This window comes from Panthera pardus, unplaced genomic scaffold, assembly GCF_024362965.1.
Source record: "Panthera pardus isolate Hobbes unplaced genomic scaffold, ASM2436296v1 HiC_scaffold_21, whole genome shotgun sequence".
Lineage (NCBI taxonomy): Eukaryota > Metazoa > Chordata > Mammalia > Carnivora > Felidae > Panthera > Panthera pardus.
The window spans coordinates 23,542,911-23,564,186 of record NW_026526777.1 but is presented as its reverse complement, the minus strand read 5'-3'; the positions used below and the strand labels follow the sequence as shown (position 1 = coordinate 23,564,186).

Here is a 21,276-nt window from a genome sequence, read left to right as displayed (position 1 = left end):
AACTGACTGAGCCACCCAAGCACTCCTGTTTTTACAATCTCTTAATGAACTTCTATGATGAACATCATGATTGCTTTAATGCTGATTCAATAATTACACTGACATTTTTTTCTCTTCCATCTTGGTAAAAAGATTTCCTGGGATGGGAGGAAATTTTGCTTTTAATTATATTTCTCCAGATACTTGTAAGAAGCCTTAAATAGCAATAGATATCAAAACCAAAGGGATTAAAAACACCCATAAATTTGGGAATTTAAGATAAACACAAATAACTCCAGTATCAAAGAAGAAATCATAACAAAAATAATAAAGTTAGAGCTAAATTTTAATGAAAACACTTCTTATCAAAATGTGAGGTTCAATGCAAGTGATTTTGAAAGGGAAATATGTAGTTTGTAGAAATAAATGGAGACCAACTAAATGAGAACAAGCAAAGGTTATTTATTCAGAGCTTGCTGTAGCAAGGAAGTCAGCTACCATCACTTACATCTTGGCAGGGACTCAAATGCAGGAGAAGAATGGGAAAGCTTTAGCGTGATCCTGTAATTTTTGCCTTCTGGAAAAGTAGAGCCAAGAAAAAAAAAAAGTAATATATCACAGCAACATTATGTTTATGACAGGAATGCAAGTCAGTTAACAATTAGCATATATATATATCTATATATATATATATATATATAGATATATATATATAAAACTAGAGGTAAAAACAATATGATCAACTCAAGTGATGTGGAGAGAGCAATTTAAGAAAAAGCACACCTTGTAATGATAGAAGCTATTTAACCACTAGGGAGAGTAGGGAATTTTCTTATCTACTATAATCCTCCAGTCAACGTTCTGCTTGTAATATTGAATCATTAGTAGCTTTCCTTTACACACCCATATGTACTATATAATATTGTACGGGAAATATAACGATTGAAAATATAAAAACCAAAACATACATATAGGAGATACAAAAACCAACAGAAAACACATGAGGATGTTTAGAAAAATTAAAAGGGTTTAGTTAGGTATATTTCTGTTAAGAGCAATATATAAAAATGAAATGTTTATACTGTGACCACAAATACTTAAAAACATGACTTTTTAAAGAGACATCACTTATTGTTGATACAATTACAATGCAAATACAGTAAAATAACTTGCCTAAGGATGAATGTAACAATAGATACGCGAGACTTTTACAGAGAAGTTTATAAAACTTCACTGAACAGCATTAAGAAAACAACAAATCAGAGACAAACTATAGTCAGGAAAACTCATTTATAAAAATGATACTAAGGGTGCCTGGGTGGCTCTGTCGGTTAAGCGGCTGACTTCGGCTCAGGTCATGATCTCGCCATCAGTGAGTTCAAGCCCTGCGTCCGGCTCTGTGCTGACAGCTCAGAGCCCGGAGCCTGTTTCTGATTCTGTGTCTCCCTCTCTCTCTCTGACCCTCCCCTATTCATGCTCTGTCTCTCTCTGTCTCAAAAATAAATAAACTTAAAAAAAAAACAACCCTCAAGGGGTAGGTGTTTAAAAAAAAAAAAAATGATACTAGTCTTCCTGAAATTGATCTGTAGATTCAGATCTTATTTTTTCTGTATCTTGAAACATTTAGCTCTTTCATTGACCTAGGAATTTCATTACTCATCATTATTCCCAACTTACACAATAAATGACTTTATAAACAGCAAATGGAAGAATGATGGTAACACAGAAACAGATAGTATAGAAGTGAAGCTAATTATTGCTATTATATCAACTTTTAGTTTTCTTATTGTGTTGTTCACAGTATTGCACCATCTTGACAGAAAAATTGAGAGTTTATGTTTGTAGTCTTTTTTAGTTATTTATTTTATTTTAGCTTTCATTGGACACTGTTGAGAATTTTTATTTATGTATTTTTTGTTTTCATCCCACATGGACAATAAGAAGAAAATTAATGGAGGAAGAATTTTTAAAAATTATGAAATGAATCAGAAAATGAATGGAAAGAGACGAATAGTAGCAAACTAGATGCTAACGATGATGGTGAACTTGACTTTGTAAACAAAATCTGAGTCTTCAGTTAATAATAACCTAAGTGGATTTTATTCAAATAAACAAGCATTAATCAGTAAACAACTATTTATAAAAACAAAGGGAAAGAAGGCATCTCACACAGTCAGTCGTTGAACAGCAAGGACTCTATCGGTTAACTTTTGGGACAAGAACTTAGATCATTCCATTTTGCTAAAGATGTAAAATACTTTCACTTTCTATGATGTCTATGTACCAAAATTGATGTGGTGCAGTTTGTAAGTAGACAAATGTTGCAGGCAGGAGTGTACAAAAAGGTTATTGAAAGGAGATAGATGATGTAGAAATTAAAAATATATATATTGGGCTAATCATTCATAGCAATTATTTGCAGTCATACGAAGTTGGCCTTCAAAACCAGTAAAACATGGATCAAAAATTTGGTTGTGCTTTGTTTAAATTTCTATTAAAAATTCTAATACAGTTGCTTGTTACTGTTGGAAAAATACTTGTAAAATCTTTAAAAAAATTTTTTAAAGATAATTTAAAATGTTAACTGGATCCAATTAGTTAACAGTGTTAACTATTTTCCCAGTTAAGCTGAGGATGAATAACCAAGGATCTGTAAATTAACACCAGTATGTGGTAGCATTTTGCACTGATTTAGACCATACCAAGTTTTGGGAGGTTGTGGAGTTACATAAGTACACACAAGGCTTGTGGAATATAAATCAGATGACTGTCTTGCAAAAACAATTTGCAATTATATTTAAAGCTTCAGATACACCACGAGTTAGCAGTTCCTCACCTAAATGTGTATCTGAAAGAAACTCTTGCCTGTATTTAGCAGACAACATATGCAAGAGAGCTTATAGCAGCTATTTTCATAAAAGCCGATGATTTTGTTAATTAATTAATTTTAGAAGAGTCACACAGCAGGATATTCTGCAAGAGTGAAACTGTATTGAACTGCATCATAAGTGACAACATGGGACAGAGCTGAGAAAGGTAATGCAAGGGAGAAAACATTCATATAAAGATGATTACATTTTAGGATATCCCTTCAGAGCTCAAAAACAATCAGGACTAAATTAATATTATTCAGATGTGTGTGCATGTGTATAGAACTAGCCCAACAAAACATAAAGCTGATAAACACATTACTGTTCAGGTATGTGACAGTTTTTTCTTTTTTTTTTTTAAGTTTTCTTTTTTCTTTAAGTTTTTTAATTTTGAAAGAGAGAGAGAGTGAGGTAGTGGGACAGAGAGAAGGAGAGAGAGAATCCCAAGCAGGCTCCTTGCTGACAGTGCAGAGCCTGATGTGGGGCTCGAACTCATGAACCATGAGATCATGACCTAAGCCAAAATCAAGATCAGATGCTTAACTGACTAAGCCACCCAGTCACCCCAGGTATGTGGCAGTTTTGAGGTGTTTCAGGAAGATGGGTTGGGAAGAAGCACATAGGTAAATCAATCATGATCTACTACTTAAACTGTGGGTGAATTTATGTGTATTTGTTTTATTATCCTTTATAAATTACTTAAATTATAGACATGTGAAAAAGATTACATATAATTATTAAATACTAAGAATGTTTTTGTTTGCTTTAAATTCCTCTGTCCCAACCCATTTATCCAAATACTTATTTTATGCTTTGTAGAAAATTAGCTATAAATTCTTGTCACCCATCTTTCTGTAAGCAACTTCATTGCTTATAATGGGTTGTTGTTGTTCTTTTTCTTATTGACATTGACATCCTAAAATTTTTTTAAATTTTTTTTAACGTTTATTTATTTTTGAGACAGAGAGAGACAGAGCATGAATGGGGGAGGGGCAGAGAGAGAGGGAGACACAGAATCGGAAGCAGGCTCCAGGCTCTGAGCCATCAGCCCAGAGCCCGACGCGGGGCTCGAACTCACGGACCGCGAGATCGTGACCTGAGCTGAAGTCGGACGCTTAACCGACTGAGCCACCCAGGCGCCCTGACATCCTAAATTTTTAATGCATAAGCAATCTAAGAAACAGTAGGTATTTTTACAGGGGGATATATACCCCAATAATATTTTCAAAAACTTTAGCGATCTCTAATTTTTTGGTGACAATTTTCAAAATTTGAAAATGATAATATATTTCAAGTAACTATAGAAAACATCTTTTGTTTTTAATATCAATTATTTTACTTCAGTTTCTATTCAGTCATGTTTACATTGTAATTCATTTTTGAGGTATACTTGGTTTAGATACATAATATAGGCTTTTAATTTCCCATCTAAATATTATATGCTTTTTAGTTGGCCTAAACAATTGCTGTCTTTATTCCTTATCCAGAGTGGCAAAAATTTAGAATTTATAATAATTATAAAAGGAAGAAGATAACAGGGCAATTCTCTCTCCTGTAATTCCTGTTCAAATATAGATTCCCAAGAAATAATCACTTGAATATATTAGGATATTTAGAATTTAAAACAAAAAAGTCTTGTATTTAAATTGTCCTTTATGAAAACATGATTATGTGTTGACAAAAATTATGAAATAAAGCCAATGAAACAAAATGACAAACTTAACAGTGCTTATAGAAAAATGCAGCACAATAAAACAATTTTGTATTCTGCAAAATTATAGGCAAATTATATATTTGATTATTTGAAATCTAATTTTTCCTTTATAATCAGGTGTGATAAAAGAAAAATTAAATTGATAACGCAGAAGATATGTAAATCATAACTTTATTGAGTCACAATTTTTTTAAAGTTTATTTATTTGTTTTGAGAGAGAGAGAGAACATTCCAAGAGAATCCCAAACCGTGAGATCATGACAAGTCAGATGCTTAACTGACTTGAGCCACTGAGGCGCCCTGAGTCTCACATTTTTAAATCAACACAAATCTATATGAGAGACTAGACAATTAATGTATTAAAATTTACACCTGCAGTACTTAAGATTTTTTCTATTTGGAATTTAGTACTTATTTGCTTATTTGTTAGAAGTTATGTTTCTTCTGTGTCCTGACCATTTAGACACATGAGCTATCATCCTACCAAAAAATCCTTATCATTCTGTAGTCAAATTAAAACTAGAATGTTAACAGGTCATATTTTACAGATTTTAAAAAATTTACCATTTTAGTCTTCTGAGTTTGAACACTAATTTCAGAATATTTTGACATGCTTTTTAAAGTAAACAACTTTTGAACACTTTGATTATTAAGTACAAAGCAGTCTTTATAGTTCCTTTAAGTACAATCACTCTCCACATTTCAGTAATATATAAGGATATATATATAGTAATAGTACAGTATATTTATATATGTTTATGTGTAGTATATATAGTAATGGTATATAGTAATAGTAATATACTAACAGTATATACTAATAGTATAGTATAGTTACATATGTTTATGTATAGTGTATATAGTAATAGTAATATACTAATAGTACAGTATAGTTCTATATGTCTATATGCACTAGAAGACCTCAGCTACAGGTGATTTTATTGTAGGATTCTTTAGTTCAACACTAGGGGTTCGTTGTCTCGTTGCTTCAAAGAATGAAGAGATGGATATAGAATAAAATGAGCAGCAGGCAAAAGTTTATTAGAGTATAAGATTAGATAGTAAGATTAGTATGAAAGCTCCCTTTGCAGAGAGAAGGCATTTCAAGGCGAATACTCCCGACCAGAGGCAAGGGTCTTTGTTTTAGAAGGTTCTGGTCAGCCCCCTCCCCCCTTCCTCTTTGTTTTTACTCAGGTCCTACCCTTATTAGCTTGATAACTCTAGGTGCTGGGTTGCATATTCCTGATTGACTTGACTTCATTGTGTGAGAAGTCAGACTATGGTCATATTGTCCCTCATAACATAAGTTTTATGGTTTACTTATTTTAGTTAGGTATTTTGATTGTCAAATTCCTGAGGGGAACCTGAGGGGGATTGGTGGTGTCTGTTACATCTTTAAGGGAACCTTACTCCCAAGGGGGTTTGCTGTGGTCAGATGCTCCCAGCATTGTTCCAAAATATGTGTTTTTTCCTATGCAGGCATCTCAAGTTCTAACCTTTCCCTCTCCGCTTATTTTATCCTATCTTTTCCCTATCATAATCTGAATTACAATTTACTTTTGATAAAATGGCAATCCAGATAAACCTGAAGATTTTGATTTATTATTTTCTCTTGGCATGAAAAAATCATTTCCCCAGTGATAAGTTGGATGTTTTGTGGGGTGTGTACAGAATGTGTATTTGCGTGTGGGGGTAACATTTTGTCGGAGACAAAATATAGTTTTATGCTGTTGTGTGTGATTCTAAAACAAAATAACGACCTAAACACCATCAATTCGGACATGTAATTTTGTACCTGAAACAGTACTGAGCCTTTAATCAGCAATGGCGTCTTCTGGTTCTCTCTGCTAAAATCAAGAGACCAAGTAATGCACCATGCGCTCAAGATCACCTCAATACTTGTTAAAGTGTGAGATTTCAGACGTTCGGAGAACTGAACAACATTAGGGCAATTTAATTGCCAAAATAACAAGTTTAATGGTTTTCGGTAGAAAAATCTATAATAGAAGTAAATGATTGTGATTAAAATTAAAACCTCAGATGTTATTCAGCTTCAGTATTTGTCTCTATAATAACAAAGGCTACTATTTATTTAATATTAACCAACACTTGGAACACCTTGTATATTCTTTGGAGTACTTTGTGTCTGCTTCAGAGTGTTTTATACTATAAATTTATCTTCCCAAGTAGATTACAAGTAACCATAGGAAAGGGACACAAAGAAACAGCACATAGAGGGATTATCTCAAGGGATTTATATTTGCATAGGTGGGTTGATTTATTTTGGGGACAATTTTGAATTCTGTTATTCTAAATAATTAATCTAGCTACTGGCTATTTCAATAATGTGCCCTTACTAAAATGTAGGCCTGGAATCAAAATCGAAACTGCTGAACATTTATTCTCATGTGCTTTTATGTCATTAATCCATTGCATGCTTCGCTACATTTTGTGTCACCGAAACCCACGAAATAACATCAAAATAATGAGAAACAGGCACGCTTTAAATAATAAATGGAACTAATAGATATTGTATTAATTTCTATTATACATTGGCAGTTTCTTAATATAAGTATTTTTTGACCAAAGGAACAGGTATCAAGGTATTGCAATCTATTGGTTTGGTAAAAAGATCACATTCCTTTAACATTAACAACTACTGTATAATTGGATTCAGTATATTCTGGTAGTTGTTAAGGCCATCTGTGGAACTGAAATAGAACCTTAAAAACTGGATTAGTGGTCAAAATTTGTTTTTAAGTAGTTGTTAAAGTCGTTAAAAAAAAGAAAAAAACACAGAAAAAAAAAAAACAAACAAAAAACTGCCTAGACCTCAACTTTTGTTTAGAAACGCTTTTGAGTGAAGTTTGGCTTCAAGATTTATAGATCTCTAATGCTATTTGAGGTTAAAAACACAAATGATAGTAATGATAACACTGTTCTTAAAATAATCATAACTTGACTTTATATGATTTTTTTCTACACAAGTTAGCTTGCAACCTGAAGTATAAAAAGTAAGAGCAATGATACAAACCTAAAACTGTAACCACTCCTGTATGTTAAATTTCACATTCTTTTTCTTAAAGTATAAGAGCCAAGAGTGTATCTGTTTCACTGCCAGTAAATTGGTCTTACCTTGTTTTCCTTGTGCTATTTACAAAATCGGAAGATTTTAAACTTGTGATTTTATCTTGTCACCAAAGTTTCATTTGTTCAGATTTTTCAAATACTTTTACTGAGGTATAATTGATATACAAACAAAACAAAACAAAACAAAACACTGCACATGGTTAATGAATATGGTTTGATGAATTTGGACATATGTGTATATCCATGAAATCATCATCATAATCAAGATAATATAGCTTTCACCTCTATTTATTTATCTCTAAATGTTTCCTTATGTCCCTTATGTGTATGTGTTTGAGATACAGAGCATTTAACATGAGATCTAACCTCTTACATTTTTAGCACACAATACCATGTTGTTAGCTACAGGCACATGTATAGCAGATCTCTAGAACTTATTTAAACTGCATAACTGAAACTTTATACCCATGAACACAACTCTCCATTTCCCCTTGTCCCAATCACTGGCAACCACCGTTCTATTCTCTAATTCTATGAATGTGGCCATATTAGGTAGCTCGTAAAAGTGAAATCATGCAGTATTTGTCCTAATACAGGCTTGTTTCACTTAGCATAATGTCCTCCAAATTCACCCATGTTTCTGAAATGAAAGAATTTTCCTATTTTTAAGGCTAAATAATATTGCACTGTATGTATATATCACATTTTTTTTAATCCGCTCGTCTGTGTTGTTTCCACATCTTGGTTGCTGTGAACAATGCTGTAGTGAATAAGGAAGTGCAGCTACCACCTTGAGATCCTGATTTCAATTCTTTTGGATAAATACCTAGAAGTGGGATTGTTGGATCATATGGCAGTTCTATCTTTCATTTTCTGAGGAAACTCCACGCTATTTTCCATAATGGCTGCACCATGTTACTTTCTCACCAATGACGTACAAGTATTCAAATTTCTGAACAACTTGACTAACATTTATTATCTTTCATTTTTTGATAATAGCCATCTAATAGGTGTGTGATGCTATTTCATTGTAGCTTTGATTTGCATTTCCCTGAGTGAGGTTGAGTGTCTTTTCATACACTTGTCAGCCATTTGTGTGTCTTTTTTTTAGAAATATCTATCATGTCCGCGGCCCATTTTATAATTAGGATTTTGGATTTTCTTTTTTTGTTATTGCATTGTAGGTGCTTCTATATATTATAAGTATTAAGCCCTTATCAGATAAATGGTTTGCAAACATTTTCTCCCGTTGTGTGGGTTGCCTTTTCATTCTGTTGCTTGTTCCATTTATCGTGCAAAAGTTTTTAGTTTGAAGTAGTCTCACTTATCTATTTTTACTATTATTGCCTGTGCTTCTGATGTCATATCCAAGAAATCATTGCCAAGGCCAGTGTCAAGAAACTTTCCTGGTGATTTCTTCTAGAAGTTTTAGAGCTTCAAGTCTTACATTTAAATCTTTTTTCAGCAGATTTTTGTGTATAATGTAAGTCAAGGGTCCAACTTCATTCTTTTGCATCCTTGAATGCTTCACCATTTGTTGAAGAAATTGTCCTTTCCCCACTATGTGTTCTTGACATGCTTATCAAAGATGAATTGATCATATATTTTTAAATTATTGTAGTGTTGTGATATGTTCTGAAATCAGGAAATCGAACGTCTCTAGTTTTGTTCTTCTTTCTTAAGATTGCTTTGGCTATTCCGGGTCTTTTGGGATTCCATATAAATTTTAGGAGTTTTTTCTATATTATTCAAGAGTAAAAAATAAGCCATTGGGATTTTGATGTATAGAGCATTGAATCTGTAATTTCATTTGAATAGTATGGACATTTTAACAATAGTAAGTATTCCAATCCATGAACATGGGGTATATTTGAATATATTTGTGTATTTGTTTTTTTAATACTTATTTTGAAGTGTTTGGTATACAAATATCTTTAGTTAAGTTTATTCCTAAGTATCTTATTCTTTTAAAACCTACCAAGACTGAATCATGAAGAAATACATCTCAATAATGAATGAGAAGATTAAATCAATAATCAAAAACCTCCATCTAAACTGCTGGTTAGTATTACAGAAAGTGGGGGGGAAATTCAATGTTTTTTTAAGGAGTAGGTATTTTACGTTAGTATAAGTAACTGACATTGGTCTTTAAACAAGCGTGATTTATTATAGGTGTTATTTATAACATTGAAGTAAAACAGGATACCTAACGACTAAGGGCAGGCGCTTGTTTACCTATTTTGATATTAAAAAATGGACCCAACATTTGTTGACTACCGAAAAACATGTGTGTCCTTATAAATGTCTCATATTTTAAATTTGTTTTTTGTTTAACAATATTGTAAAGTGAGCATTTTTTCCCGTAAGTCAAAGTGAGAAAGTTAGAGCTTAAAATGCTTATAATTGCTAAAATTTGTGATTTATAAAGTGGCACATTTGGGATTCATTCCAGAGCCTCCTGATTGCCAATCTAGTGCTCTTGTCCCTAACGTACACAGCCTTCCTACGTGGATTCTAACCACTCTCATCACCTTCCTTCTGCAACTGTCCCCAACAGATTGATGAAGTACATTGTGCAAAACTCTAAAACTGCAACTGCTCACAGTCCTCTTACCTGTCCGCTTTTAAAAACTTTCCCAGTTCTAAGCCATCTAGATCAGGTTAGGAAAATAACAAGTTGTGAATCAACAGGGGAATGTGGAAACTAAAGGCCACTTAATGCTCCACACTTTTATCCCTATCATGGCAGCCATAAACATAAACACACACACACACATTTGTGTATGTTATTTTGTACTGTATTAATTTTTAAAACCCTATATTGTGATAACCAATGTGCTACATTTAAATTTGGAATATAGATAATATTAACCATAGGCTATTTATTTTATCACACTGTAGTGATTAGAGCATTAGTATTATTACTGATATTTAGAATGTACAATGTGCCAGGCACTATCCTAAATATTGCACATACATTATCCTCCCTCAATTCTCATACATATGTTATAAAGCCATTAAAACAAATATGATAAAGCGTTATACCCCAAATATATAAAGAACTTATACAACCCAACACCCCAAAACCAAATAATCCAATTAAAACATGGGCAGAAGACATGAACAGACATTTCTCCAAAGAAGATAGGTTGTCACCAGACATATGACAAGATGCTCAACATCACTCATCGTCAGTAAAATGCAAATCAAAACCACAGTGAAATGTTGCCTCACATCTATCAAAAAGGCTAAAATCAGGGGCACGTTGGTGCCTCAGTCAGTTCAGCATCCGACTTTGGATCAAGTCATGATTTATGGTTTGTGAGTTTGAGCCCCGCATCGGGTTCTGTGCTGACAGCTCAGAGCCTGGAACCTGCTTTGGATTCTGTGTCTCTCTCTCTCTCTCTCTCTCTCTCTCTCTCTCTCTCAAAAAATAAGTAAACATTGTTTTTTTTTAAGACAGTCTAAAATCAGAAACACAAGAAACAACAAATGTGAGTGAGTATGTGGAGAAAAAGAAACACTGGTGCACCGTTAGTGGGAACACAAACTGGTACAGCCACTGTGGAAAACAGTATGGAGGTTCCTCAAAAAATTAAGATTGGAATTACCATGTGATCCAGTAATTCCACTACTGAGTATTTACCCAAAGGTTATGAAAACATGTTTATTGCAGCATTATTTACAATAGCCAAATAATAGAAGCAATCCAAGTGTCCATTGATAGATGATGAATAAATGAAGAAGAGTGGTGTGTATGTATATATATATATGTATATGTATATACATGTATATCTATCTATACCTATCTATCTATATCTATATATCTATATCTATCTATATATATATCTATATCTATCTATATATATATCTATATCCATATCTATCTATCATCTATCTATCTATCTATCTATCTATCTATCTATATATATATAATGGATTATTACTCAGTCATCAAAAAGAGTGAAATCTTGCCATTTGTAACAACATGGATCAATCTACAGGGTATAATGCCAAGTGAAATAAGTTAGAGAAAGACAAATACCATATTATTTCACTCATATGTGGAATTTAAGAAACAAAATAAACAAAGAAAAAAATGATAAACCAAAAAACAGGGTCTTAACTATAGAGAACAAATTGATGGTTACCCGAGGGGAGGTGGCAGGTAGAGGAGGTTCAGTGAAACAGGTGAAGGGGATTAAGAGTACACTTACCATGTTGAGCACTGAGTACTGTAAGAAATTGTTGGATCACTCTATTGTACACCTGAAACTAATATAGCACTGTATGTTAACGTTATAGGAATTTAAACTCAGAAAAAGATGCCAAGAATAGAGCTAACAGTAGGGGCAGAGGTACATGGTTTGCCTTCTGCTGCTGCAGATCCCAAGTAATCATAACTAATTACACAAAGAATACAAGAGCATCTGCAAATACAGAAACCAGGCAGGCTCTAGGGGCCAGGTTTGCCCCCAATAGTGAGTCTCCCATACGCCATATAGGACATTCAGCAGTTAATATCAATGTCATTGCATACCTTTTGAGGGCACTGATCAGAAGAAAACATTATATTGATATATGAACATAATTCTTGAAATTGACTCAACTGTTTATGTATGAATTGTCCCTTTGGGACAGCCTATAGCACATATTCTGTCCCCAGTTTCCTCAGTCTATTAATTTTCTGAATAAATCATTTGCATTGGCTAACTCTGGAATTAATTATATTTCAAAATATAATTACAATAGTAGTACACAAAACAGGAATCCCCCCCCCCTCAGATACTATGCTTGAGTATAAATGAGTAACTAAAAAAAATCGTCAGAAGTATCTGTGGAAACAATCACTTTAAAGATTCTAAACAGCCCTAAGAAGAAAATACTTTGAAGGAAACTACCACAGGAAACATGACTTTGCATATACTTACTTTTTGCTCTCAAGAAATGATGGCATTTATAGAATACGAGATAAAAGATTGTAAAGTAAAACTTTCAGGTGAAACACTCACTAAGATAGCTATAATCAAAAGAATGGAAAATAACAGGTGTCGGCAAGTAGGCAGGAAAATAGGAACGCTTGTGTACTGCTGGTGGAAATGTAAAATGGTTCTGCTGCTATCAAAAATAGTTGGTGATTCCTCAAAAAGCTAAATGTAGAATTACCATATGATTCCAGCAAATCGACTTGTGGCAATACAGCCCAAAGCATTGAAATGCTTTGTACGTCTAAGAAATGCTTGTACGTTGATGCTCACGGCACCACTATTCACAAGCCAAAATGTCAGCATGGAAACAATGCACATGTCAATGAATGGATGGACATAGAATGGAATATTGTTCATTCAGAGAAGAAATTAAGTACTGTTTAACATTGTGCTAAGTGAAAGAGACAAGACACAAAAAGTTCCATATTGCATGATTCCATTCATTTGAAACATCCAGAATATGTAAATACATAGAGACAGAAAGCAGTTTGGTGGGGTCAGGAAGTAGGGGGAGGGATAAATAAAGAACAACTATTTAATGGGTATGAGGATTTATTTTGGCATGATGATAATGTTTTGGAACTATTTAGACGCTGTAGGTGCACAGCATTGTGGATGAACTATGTGTGTTTGTGTGTTTGTGTGTGTGTGTGTGTGTGTGTGTGTGAGTGTTTTGCTAATTGAGATATAAATGACATATAGGATTGTGCAAATTTAAGGTATAAACTTGTTGATTTAATACATGTATATATTGCTATGTGATTACCAGCATAGCATGATTGGCTAACACCTCTATCATGTCATGTAACGATCATGTCTTTTTTTGTGGTAAGAACATGTGCTAGTTTCTTAGCAACTTTGAAGATAATAGGTTAGTTTTAATTCGGCCTTATTCAACCTGTAAACCTAAACTTTGGTGCAGAAGGGTATGATGACTTAATAAAATGAATTCTAATGATATAGATAAAACTTAGTGTCCCTAAATTTAGATTTCTTAAAAGCTCATTTCCAATTCTTCCTTCAATAAATAACAAGAAGGGATTCAAGTGTTTAATTCCATAATCAACTGACAAACAACAATCTACATGACACATTTAAGGAGGGGATGAATCTTAGCATAGTACAAAAATGCTAACATTAGCTTATTTGTGAGTAATTGTTTAGCATCTTGTAAATACAAATACAATTACTAATTTTGCTTGACCTTTCTGATTATGGGCTTTGAATAAGGATATCCAATCTTCTATTAGAGAAAAAACATTCTTCATATTGGATTACGAGTGACATTTTAAAATTATGTTAGAATCTTTATACTAATGATAAATGATTATTTTGAAGGTAAAAATAAACCCATATGATAGACAAAAATGTGAAGAATAAAGTATCACTTTATTTTTTTAATTTTTTTAATGTTTACTTTGAGAGAGAGAGTAACATAGCGTGAGCAGGGGAGGGGAAGAGAGAAAGGGACACATGGAATCTGAGGCAGGCTCCAGGCTCTGAGCTGTCAGCAGAGAGCCCAATGTGGGGCTCAAACTCGAGAACTGCAAGATCATAACCTGAGCTGAAGTGGGACACTTAACCAATTAGGCAACCCAGTCACCCCAAGAATAAAGTATCATTTTAAATGTTGCTATCAAGAATGTTAGCTTTGGGGAAACATGATTTCAGATACTATGGTATGAGAGTTACAAGAGTAAGTATCATGGATTAATAAGAATTACACAACTAACTAATTTTAGTCTCAGAATCATCCAAAACTGGTTTCTCGGAAGACCTTAGAGCATATACATACCCATTTGCATTTCTGATACGACAAAATTGGTATTTTTAATTCATTATGTTCATTATTTTTAATTCATATGTATTAATAAATGAACTTGTACTTGATTTCTGAAGTCTAACAACTTTAGTGATACTCTGGCAAACAATCTAGTCTCCTCTCATATAGATTCAGAGTTTGGGAATTATTTCTCTATTATTTCATTCCAGGTATGAATTGGGTATTTTAGGGATACATGATGTCCTGAAATTAGTGCTTTTGTTGCTATTTGGGTCAAGATTACACAGAATACTTGGAGTAATATGCAACCTCAAAATCTCAGTGGTTTCATTTCTTCCTTACACTACTTAAATATATTTGTAATATATACTTATACTATTTACACATCAAGCGTGACCCTAAAATTCTGCCTAACATTGTCATTATCCTTTCTCTGGTACCCAGGATAACAGAGAAGTCACTATCTGATGTGTTGCAGTTAGCCATGGCAGAGGGGGAAAAAATACTCTGGAGAGCCACACGCTGGCAATTAAGTGCTCATTCTACACATGGACCATATCATTTTCACTCACAACTTATTGGCCAGAAGTAGTTACATAGCCCCATCTGGGCACAAGTAGTGAGGAAGTACGATCTTACTCTAAATCTAAAGGGAGAATTGGAACACTCAGGAGTCCAGCAATATTGATAACCACATGTGCCTCTCTCTACTCACTGGTCTCAGCTATGCTGTACTTCACCTTGCTTGATTCCCTAACATTTATTGCTTTTTCTGGTCATCTGAGGCTGCCCACAGATATACCTGCCTAGACATAGTTGTCATCCATCATGGCCTTACTCCCTACATGCCATATTGAACTCAAGTTTCTTTTGAGATGGATAGTTTCTATGCTACACTGTAGGAAGTCCAGAAACTATTCTTTCCACTCTGGAATTCTTTAGAACTCTGTGTAATGTTTATTTTCCATTTTCCCCTTAGAATTCCAATCCACAATGAATGTATAGTGTTGGATAGTTTTCAGAGATCCTTTTAACTGTCACTTTATTACACCGGTTAAGACTTCAGTAAGAATACTGAATGAGGGTGATGGGGTGAATATACTTGACTTCTTATTGGTATCAGGGGAAAACATTCAGTCTTCCACCATAAGGTGTGTTGTTCACTAAGGTTCTTTTAGTGTGTCTTCATTGGGCTGAGTGATCTTAGCTTTTGAGTGGGCTCTAGAAAAGTATGGCTTTTACAGATTGTGTGTGTGTGTGTTTTTTTTTTCTTGGTGATTAGTAGGAGTGACGCCCTTTTTAGCTCTCTATGTACTTAACAGAAACGAGAACTCTAAGGGTATCTTCTTGAGTCCAGCATGTTGTTGCCTTTCCTCTCAAATATATTGAATATTTGTAGACTGTACTGCAATTTATTTTAAAACATATCTTATAAATTTTTAAACTGTGAAAGTTGTAGAAGTTACTATTAAATCTTCTTCAGATTTCAAACTAGAACTTATCTTGAATTTACAGGGCAAAAATAAATTTTAGAGACTTTATTTCTGAAGAAGTAGAATCAATTCCAAACTATTTTTCCTTAATAGGAAGCTATCATTTGGACACAATATAAAACGGAAGTCTTAAAAAATAACTTACCTTCAGTAGTGTATTTGCCACAGACTTTATGATAGTGCAAAACAAAAACAAAAACGCAAAATCACCCAAACCAAACACATCTTTGGAGTCCTGAATTAGGAGCAGATGAAACATTATTAGTTTCTTAAAACTCTTTCCACTTCCTTTTTTGCTACATGAAAATTACTTCTGTTTGGTAATGTCAGTTAACATTTTATGCTAACCTGCTATTTTTTTTTAGTTTAAGTTTTAAGCCTTCTCTTAATTTGCAGATTAATTTTTTTTTCAAACTTTCCTCTAATAGTTACTTTACATTTCAGTAAACAACATTCTTGTATGTTCCTTATTTTGGTATATATGAACTTGAAAATGAGTTTTGTTTATTATTTCTCTGGATAAATCAGTGGCTAACTGAACAAAAAGGCTTGAATACCATATATCAGACTTATTTATATAAACTCAAGCAGTTCAGCTTCAGAGACTATTGTCTTTATTTTTGTTTTTTGAAAATATTTTAAATTTTATTCATTTTGACAGAGAGAGAGAGAAAGAGAGAGAGCACAAGCAGGGGAGGGGCAGAGAGATAGAGGGAGAGAGAGAATCCCAAGCAGGCTGTGCAGAGACCAATGTTGGACTCGATCCCATGAACTATGAAATCATGATCTGAGCCAAAATCAAGAGTCAGACACTTAACAGATAGGACCACCCAGAGTCTACAGTCTTGATCATCATGCTATCAGACCTCCCTTAGGGTCTGTCACATCAGACAGGTTAATGGTATTCACTCACTTTTAAATTTTTTTTTAAAATTTTGATTTGTTGTCTCTAGCCATGATGTATTTTTCAAATAAAAACCTAGAAATTTTAAATAAATGTATATAGATAAAAACATGTGTAGCTCTTGTATTTGAAGTAGGGCAAGGGCCCTGGTATCTGGGGACACGTGTTTCTCTTGCCCCCATCCTCCCTTGGCATTGTACAGCTTGTTAAAAGGATAAGTGAAATGCCTCTTTGGGTCATATTTTTGAAAACCCTAATCCAGGTGAAAACTATTTTTTGAAAACATTGAAATAAAATCTAGAGATATAAACATTGCTTTATTCATATATATATTGCTATTTAAATATATAGAAAAATACGTAGTTCCATATTTGTTGGTTGTTGGTTCCCTCCCCTCCCCCTCCCCCCAAATATTAGGTCTTACGAATATATGAACATTGGCACGTCCACCAGGTAGTCTCTATTTCCAGTAGTCAATTCTTAGTACAATGATGACTGGTTATAAAAGAGCAAAGTACGCCCTTTCCAACATCAGATGTTTAGACTCCATCTTTGAAACCTTGCCCAGATTTCTGCTGGGTGCAAGTTTCCAATCACCCCTAAGAAGCTCTTCTGGTTAACTTGTGCAGTAAACTCCTCAAGACTGGTGAGAGAATAAACATGATTAATATTTAAGGAAAACACAATGAAACTAAATAGAACAATGACATCTTCAGGACACACAGCCATGTCTTCCTTCTAACACTGCTGGGCCTGTGTCCATTCTGCTCCCATCTTGTTGGAACATCGCTAAAAGATAATAAAACTGTACTGCTTGGAAATGTTCTCAAATGACCACATACCCCTCCCTCTATACATAACATCGAGTTAAGAATAAACACAGTAAATGCCACATTTTGCCAAAACTGTTTTGGCAAATGTAGTTTCCTTGACCAACTAACTCTCAGATTTGTGATCAAGGTTAGTTTTAGGTAGTGTGTAATAATGAGTACTCTTCCCCGAGGCGATATTGGACTAGCCAGCACAGGTGAAATCAGCCTTGGTCTTGTGTCTGTGGCCAATACCACACAAGTAGAATTAAGCTATTGTACTTCTGTGTGTAAGTTCCTGCAGCCTGCATGGCCACCCACATGCTCTCCTTCCCTCTTCAACGTTTCTAGTGACGTCCAGAGAGCAGATGAGTCCTGAGGAAGGACAAAAATAATGCAGGGAAATTGTGAAGAACGTGAACAGGAGTGGGAAACAAGCTCTCTGCTGACGTATCAGTGAGATTTGAGAGTTGTTTTTACTAAAGTGTAAACAAGCTCACCCAAATGGTATAGGAACATAATCTTATTTTATAAACAAAGAAACACTGGCTTTAAATTCTAGCCAAGTAAGATTCTATCAGTGACCACTAGAGGATACTGCTTCTCTTCAATCCAGAAGTTTCCAATCTTGATTTACAAAAGTCCAGAGTTCTCTAGAGGCTAAATGAGGTGGAGATAGGGCAGGATAGCTTGTGACGTGGAGAAAAAGTGGACCTCAAGTCCATTGCAATCATTTTGGTGCTGCTTGGGTCAGCCACTTAATACATTGAGATTCTGTGTAAGATTTTTTTTTTAAATATTTTTTAATGTTTATTTATTTTGAGAGAAAAAGAGAGCACAAGTGGGGTAGTTGCAGAAAGAGAGAGAACCCCAAACAGGCTCCATGCTTTCAGCACAGGATGCAGGGCTCAAACCCACAAACCATGAGATCATAACCTGAGCCAAAATCCAGAGTCAGATACTTAACCTATTGAGCCACCCAGCGGCCCCAAGATTTTAAATAACCAAATTTGGCTTCTCTAAATTTATTATAATATGCCCTGTCTAAAAGAAGACTGGGTAAACAGAAAGGGAATAGTAAGCAGAGGCTCTTTAGAAAGGTAAAACTCAAAGACTAAAAGTGTTTAATTGTGTCTGCAGTCTTGTCCATTAGGAGAGCTCCATTCAGCCGACACAGACACCTCTGGTCACAAGTGTTAATTGCTGCCATTTACTCAACTGTAAGTTCTTTGTGCTTTCCAGGAAGATTTTTCTCATGGGAGCATCTGTCCTGATTAAGGGAAATGGATGTTACATTCTCCTTGAGCATTACATTTCTCTTTACACATTACTGATTTGTCATTTTACATTTCTCTTTACACATTAATGGTTTGTCATTTGGTCAGCATGTCAGTCTCCTGTGAATTTGGCTAATGTGAGCCATTTCCACCAGGGTCCCACTCTTTCAAGTACGTGCAAACACTACAAATAGATCCTGGAATGTAACTAACAATCTCTCAGTCGGCTACCCTGAGGCCCTGTTTGGGCAGGGAGCCAGATTACTGATATGACAGGCATCATCTCAGCCTCACTGATCTGTACCTTTAACATAAGGCTGTTTTGTTTATTCTTTCGTGGGCATTTTCTCTACTTTTAGCACAGTGAAAAGAATTGAGAAGCTTACTAGTACTGCTCTCACCAGAATATAAATTTCATCAGGAGAGTAAGTGTTGGACTTTGAGAATATATGCTTTTTTTTCAGAGTACTAAGCCACACTTTAGGAGAGATTTATGGTATCTTTGTGCCCTGAACAACTACTGGCACTTTTAAATGTTCCTAACCTTTCAGGAAGGCAAATTTAGCATCAGGAACACTGGCTGCCTCCTTTGGAAATTTCAACTGTGCTGAGACTTTTTTATTAAAATTAATATTTTAAGTACTAAAAGTGATGTTATTATTTCCTACAGTGCTACACCTAAATAAACCATAATTGTAACACTTAATGATTCAGAAAACAAGCCATACAAGAAGATACATCAATACCAGCACACATTATGAGATGGGACTTTTTCACGGCAGAAATCCAGCCATGGAGCTGTTATGTAAAAAATACAATAATTATGTGCTACTGTTTCTGTCTCCTTCAGGTGGGTTTTCTAAAGACTACTTGAAATTGGAAACTCAAATATCACTCAGCTAAAAACTGCAACCAAATCCTAAATCCAGTTGCTTATGAATTAAAATTTAAGAAATCACTTGAAGACTTTGGAGGCCGTAACCACTTGAGGAAACAAATTAACACGAAAGCATAAATATCCTAACTTTTTTCAATAATCCTTTATCATAACTCATTTAAACTGAATTTAAGCCAAAGAAATTTGTCACTGCAATGTCTGGGGAGGAAAAACACCCAGATAAATCAGTATTCATAGACTTTGGTTTTTGTGTCTTAAGTCTCCAATAAAATTGCTTTCTCTTTTTCTCAAAAGTTCCCAATTTGGGACACCTTTGCGATGATATTGTTTTAAATATTTCTCCAGCAGGGCATATTTCATTAGTGACAGTCATGGTCTTAACTGACAGCTGAGCAGCACTGTATTTTATTTAAAAAATCATGACAGCAAGCAATAATAAAATCACTCGTCCTGGACATATAATGTTCTCTCATTTTGTCTCCTCTTTTTTTCCGATTCTCTGCTATACAATGAAAAGGGTTTTAGTTGGTCCATGTCATCAATTGGAATGCTTTGGTCAAATTCTCCAAGTTTGTTTCTTTTTTAAAACATTTTGGTTGTTTCCTTTCATTTTGACCACAATCTTTTATTAATAGATCTATTTCATTTTTAAGATATGGCATGGTCAAAGAAGTTGAAATATATGCCACAAAATTAGGACACACAGGCTCAGATGCATTCCCAGCTTAACATATCCTGTCGAGGAGGTAGCCCTCTGAGGGATATATATAATCATAATATGTTTAAGTCTTTCTTTAAAACCTAGAAATAAATCTAGTTTCTTTCTCCATTGTTTTAAATTCATGTGTATCTCTGTGCTAGGTCATTTGATTCTTCATACTTTGAATCTTGGATTCAGATTTTTTTCTTTTTCTGATATTGACTCTTCGATTGACTTTAATTCTATTACTTATACCTCAGCTAGAAAGACAGTTTATTTTTTTCTGGTTGAAAGATAGGCTTAACCTTGCATATGAAATATGGTATTTTTCAATAGGAGCCTTCAATAGTAGATATGAATTAGACACAGCACCAGCTCTTCACACCCTGCTTGATGAGAATTGCAGTCTGTAATACAATGCACTGTATTGCTCTACATCCAAAAAAGAGCATAAATGATTGCATTTGCAAGTCAATGAAGAGAGTGACATGTGAAATTCTTTGTTATCAATGTTCTGCTGGATGGTCATTTACCTTAAAGAAGCAAAGTTTTAGAAAATTGAAACAGTAAAAATGCAATTCAGAAGAATGACTATTTCATCCAAAAGTTGCTCAGGAATATATTTATTAGAAGAGCCTAGGGATGCATTAAAAAAGGTCCACTCCTCCTGATACAGAGAAAAATCAAATACTTTAAACCATGTGCAAAGAAACATTTTTCCTTGTACATAAAATGATCTTTTAGTTTCATCATGCTGTATTTAGCAGCTTTAAT

At 34.1% G+C, this 21,276-nt stretch overlaps 1 long non-coding RNA gene across 1 annotated transcript; it reads right to left on the bottom strand.

Annotated features, from left to right (window-relative positions):
* Positions 1-425: 425 nt before the first annotated feature.
* On the bottom strand, positions 426-12,741 carry LOC109276542 (uncharacterized). The gene is made up of 3 exons (XR_002084718.1): positions 12,582-12,741; positions 11,868-11,925; positions 426-556 (listed from the first exon to the last, which is right to left on the bottom strand). It is a non-coding gene; the product is annotated as an uncharacterized LOC109276542 (long non-coding RNA).
* Positions 12,742-21,276: the final 8,535 nt, after the last annotated feature.